Genomic DNA, 5,240 nt, shown 5'->3' with positions numbered 1-5,240 from the left:
TTTAGTATGACATTTTTGGAAAACATAAGACTAGCAATGCAGCTAAAGCGGTCTTTAGGTCAAACCTAACAAGAACAAAGTCACCACTAACTTGCATGTACCTTGTAAGTTTCATATTGCTCAGAGAACACTTGTCAAACTCAGTGCATTGATGCTAAATACAAGTTACTCTTTCATTATGCGGTGCACAATTAAATACATCCATGAATAACAAATTAGCACTGAGTTAAGCCTAAAATAAAAAAAGGCAAATTTAAATTTGTTCTTATATATTTATTGTGAGGTTTCTGTTGGTATTTTATAAAGTATTCTCCAAAAAGTACACACATTAGAAACAAAGTCAAGCCCTATCCTCCATTCAGTATATAGACAATGGCACAAAAATACAAATGTTATTAAAATGGCACAAATATTATAATTAACAGTGCTAACTGTACCGGAATTTACATTGCAATTGATACAAAAAAAAAATCAAAACAGGGTTTATATCTTTCGGTGGAGGACATTTAATACAGGCACATAAATAAAATTATGTGGTGTAAAAAAGATAATCCAGTATCAAAGACTAGCATGTTGAGCAAGGAAAGTTCTTATCCTTTGTAAAAGTTCTTTTTTAACACTGTCTGGAACAAGAGCTGAAAAGGAAGAATAGAAGAATACAACGTTAAAGTAGTTCAGTGATCTTTCAAGTAAAAAAATACCAATTCTCATGCATCATAGTTTTAAGAAATAAAAGTACTTAATCCCACAGAAGGAATCTATCAAAACATTAACCATCTAATAGTCCCCATCAACGTGCTAGCTCTGAAAAAAATGGCATAGTAAAAAATGTATTCCCCCTTTTTATAAAAAGGCTCTCTGCCGAATATATCGACAGCATTTAATTTATTTTCCATTCAAAAAGAAGATAGTTCACATTTAAAGATTATTTTTAGAGAACCATTTTGAAAGGAAAATAAAGAAAATTTGTTAAGCTGAGCAACAAAGGAGGCAGTTTCAAAAAGTAGATATTTGCCATTGTGCCTTCATGGTAGCAGAATCTCAGCAGTACCTCTACTAGCACTTTCTTCTGAAAGTAACTTGTGATCCAGTTTTGATATGGATTGCCGTTCTGATACCACTGTTGAGAATAAGAATGGACTGTTCAGGACTTTCATGATAGTTATCCTGATGTAAAACTAGAATAAGAAATAATTGATGTTTTTTTCTCCTCCATCATGGGGATCTTCCTTAACAGTCCACATCGCTAAAGAAAAAAGCAAGCACATCCCCAACCAGAAGCGCTCATAACAGCAGGAGTGCAACCACCAGAAAGGAAAAAAAGAATCAATCACACACTTCATGAAGGCCTGACTGACTTAGGTGGGCGATATGGAGTCTGATTTTAAACAGTATTCTCTGAATTTAATACTAGTCCCCTATTTTCGAATGTCGTAGAAGGGATTATTTTTCAAATCCAAAGCTGCTGCTGTTCCTCTTTATGGAACGCATCCTGGTTTTCCCAGGAGGTGTTTTGGCCTTTAAACAACAAAGAGGTTGTAGTACACTGTCTACCCAGCTACAGAATGCTTAAAGAGATGCAAATTTTGTGTCATCAACCCACTCACCAGTGTCAGACGAGTTTAAACAGATAAAACAGACCTGGCCAGGCTGCACCAGTATGGTGGTAAAAATCAATATTTGCAAGGGTTCTTGTTATGCTTAGAGAGCCAAGAGTCTTGCTTCCCGTGTGCTTGGTGCTAGAACTTTCAACACCTCTCCTAATTCCAAGACTTGCTATATGGTACTTATAGCAAAAAGGTAATAAGTGATAAGAAGCAGTCAGCCAACCACTGCAGATCAGAAGTTCAGCAACTCTTCTCCTGCCTCCATTCCCTCTCCTGCGATTACAAGTTTATTTTTCAACTTTTTCTAGGCCCTTCATTGAAAATATTTGTAGGTATGTTTCCACATCACATCACTGTGCACTTGTCTTTTCTGTTAGAACCACCAGAACTTTGCCAAGCCTCACTTTGGAATACCGGTAGCCTAACATTGGAATAACAGTACGAGTAGGTGGATCACCTGTTTTTAGTAAGCCAAGACAGCACATTTCCCAGTTTACCATAATAAGCATCACTGGTTGACATGACTTATATAATAAAGAATCTGCCTGTCAATTCGTACGTAAAAAAAACTGTGCTTTTGGAATAGATTATTACCCAGTGTGCTACTTTCGTTGGTCTCTTCCAAGCTAAATATGTATTCATTTTAGTGTCTGCCTTAACTTTTCTTGGTCTCCCAAGAGAGATTTTAAGATACCATTGTGACAAGGTGGGCAACCATTGCCATGGGTAGATGATGCTGGCATTTCTGTTGAATATCAAATTAATTTTACAACAGAATGAAGAAAGGAAAACCACAAAGACCAGCAGACCATTCATCTAGATAAAGTCCATGGGGTAGAAGAAAGGCTCCCTCAAAACTGCGAAGAGAAGGGGTGTTGGTGTTTCATACAATAAATTAAGCTGCTTTATTTTTGGGGGTGTGATGTAAGAAAGAAGTCATCGATTAAGTGCAAAGAGAGCACATATTACCCACAGTTTTGTACTTAGAGACACCTACAGGTCATAAGTGACAAACAGTTTCCCCAGCAGATGGCTTAGGGGCTACTGGGGGGCAGTTTAACCCCTGGTGCCAAGGACAAGACCAGCTATGGGCCCCCGGGAGAGTGCTAGCCAAGCCAAGCACCCCCCTCCCCTGGGCAGGGATGGAAGGGGAAATCGCTTCCCCTTCCACCCCCTCATTCAAACCCATTGGCGTCTGATGAGGTCAGTGCGCAATCGCGTGCTGGCCTCATCAGGGGCCTAACTGATCGGAGGAGAAATGCAAAAGCATTTCTCCTCCGATCACGTGGAGGGGTCAAGAGAGGCACAAAAGGAATGGAAAGGCACGCTGACCCGACGAGAAACGACGCACGGTCTCGCTTGCGAGTGAGAAATCGACGCATCAATGGCCTTTTCTGATGCACACTTGCCCGCGCAGTGTTATTTTGATGCTACACAGGCACTTTTGTACGTTAACAATGTTCTCACTGTTTTCTAAAGGACTGAAGACTCTTATTCTTTGAAAATTCTGAACTTGGTTTGTGTATGTTGGATTTTTGTCCTTTTGGTCTGGTTTTGTTTAGATAAATATTCTCTATTTTTCTAAACCTGTGTTGTGTCATTTTGTAGTGCTTTCGCTGAATTACTGTGTATGTTGGTACAAATCCTTTACACATTGCTTCTGAAGTTAAGCCTGCCTGCTCGTGCCAAGTGGTGAGCGGGGGTTAACTGAGGGTGATTCTCCTTTACCCTGATTAGAGTGAACGTCCTTGCTGGGATGGGATTGTCCTATAAAAATATTTACTCTATTATCATCGATAACCACAATACAGTGCAGGTAAGTATTGTTTTACATTTCTTAACTCAACATCTAAGTACACTGATCATATATATGGATATTATGGGCAAAATATTTTTGCAGATCAATATTTAAAGCTCAATATTCTGGCGGCAGACCTTCTGTAGGCCTGGTTTTCACCACCAGGGTCACATAGAACATCAATAGTATTGCTCACATGCATTCAATAAAAAAATACCATGAAAATGTCTGGATTCTTAAAACAAACAAAAATAAATAAATAATCAAACACAAAGTATACATTTCTCACCTCTGCCTTTTGGAGTAATTTCTGCAACTAAATCATCAACAGTAACTTTTTCTAATCCCTTTTCTTTGATCACATCTACAACAAGGAATACATAAATTATTGACACAAGAACTACATAACTCACAAAAAAAGCTTTAATGCACTGTACAAAGCTCACCAGAGCTCAACAAGCTGAAAGTGTAGAACGTACTAAAATGCAAAGGTAAAAGTTGAGCTGAACGCAAATATACTTTTATAATAAGTAGTTCTAAACTAGTTAAACCTAATGCCTTTATCTGAAAAAATAACTTCTTGAATTATTTCTTCTTAGTAGTGTTTGAAACCTTTGCACATTACATAAGTAGACTTATTTCCAGTTGTGTAAAAATAGTAGAGAAGCCATATTATCATCAAGTTGATTAATAGTTAACCGTGGAATGGTGTATTCTCATCATTTCTGCACCAGTTTAATACACTTCAGGGTCATTTCTTCAGTAGACTAATGGCCCTTCAGCAGCATCCTACCAGGAAGGCAGAAATGAAGGCCCTCACCCCGGTATATAGCCATCTGACAAATTTAGAGTTCTCAGTCTGCCTGGTGGAAATCTCTGTGCCTTTTTGTAATTGTATTTATATACTGCTTACTACCCCCGGCGAGGCGTTGAAGCGCTATTTGGCGAGTAGCACCCTACTCCGGAACCCAACAAGAATTAGTGATGGATTAGTATCAGGAAATAGGAGTACAGTTTTTGTATTATTATGAGTTAATTTGAGCCACGGATATGAGAGTTTGTTAGTTAGATTGACTGGAGTAATGGAGGGGCTGGAGGAGGAAAGAAATCCAGAAGTGTTAATTGGGTGTATATCCCTGATTTACTCATCCCAAAGGCTTGGGATGAGTAAAGGGGGATGGAGGAGGGAAGAGTCTGTGGAAGGGTTAGGGAGATCATAGTAGCAGGGTGAGATAAATGAGGGTGAATTTAGTAGGGTTGTTTGGGAGGTCATGGGGGTAGAGTGAGGTTTGGTGAGTTAGACGTGGAAGCGGAGGGAAGAGCTTAGGCAGAGTTATTTAGGAGATGAAAGTAGTAGAATGGATTTGGGATGAGTCAGAGTGGGAATGGAGGATAGATTGATAGAGGCATGACATATGATGATGGGTAGATACGTGTGATAAGATGAGAGCGGGGATTCATAGATATCTAGTATTTAACAACCTACCTAGGAGCCATGCACTGATCCACGAACACACACACATATATATATATATATATATATATATATATATATATACACACACACACACACACACACACACACACACACACACAGGTACATACAATACATAATTAGAACCATGGGTACATATATTTAGTCAAACAGGTTTAAAGAGTGTGTGTATTTTATTGTTACGACATAGTAGCGATTAATATTTTCTAAAAAAATATAAACATAACTAGAAATGTACACAATCAGAAAAACATATTTATCAACATAGGCATATGCAGTCCATAGTTGTTTGATTATGGTGGTTATGAAGGAAAGAGCCAACTCTTGAGTAGTTTTCTGA

At 38.4% G+C, this 5,240-nt stretch overlaps 1 long non-coding RNA gene across 1 annotated transcript; it reads right to left on the bottom strand.

The window, feature by feature from the left end:
* Positions 1–252: 252 nt before the first annotated feature.
* On the bottom strand, positions 253–4,872 carry LOC138282756 (uncharacterized). Its single transcript, XR_011200999.1, has 2 exons — positions 3,695–4,872; positions 253–635 (listed from the first exon to the last, which is right to left on the bottom strand). It is a non-coding gene; the product is annotated as an uncharacterized lncRNA (long non-coding RNA).
* Between the last annotated feature and the right edge of the window lie 368 nt (positions 4,873–5,240).

The sequence above is a fragment of the Pleurodeles waltl genome, chromosome 2_2 (assembly GCF_031143425.1).
Source record: "Pleurodeles waltl isolate 20211129_DDA chromosome 2_2, aPleWal1.hap1.20221129, whole genome shotgun sequence".
NCBI classification, from domain to species: domain Eukaryota; kingdom Metazoa; phylum Chordata; class Amphibia; order Caudata; family Salamandridae; genus Pleurodeles; species Pleurodeles waltl.
This window is presented reverse-complemented; position numbering and strand designations above follow the sequence as displayed.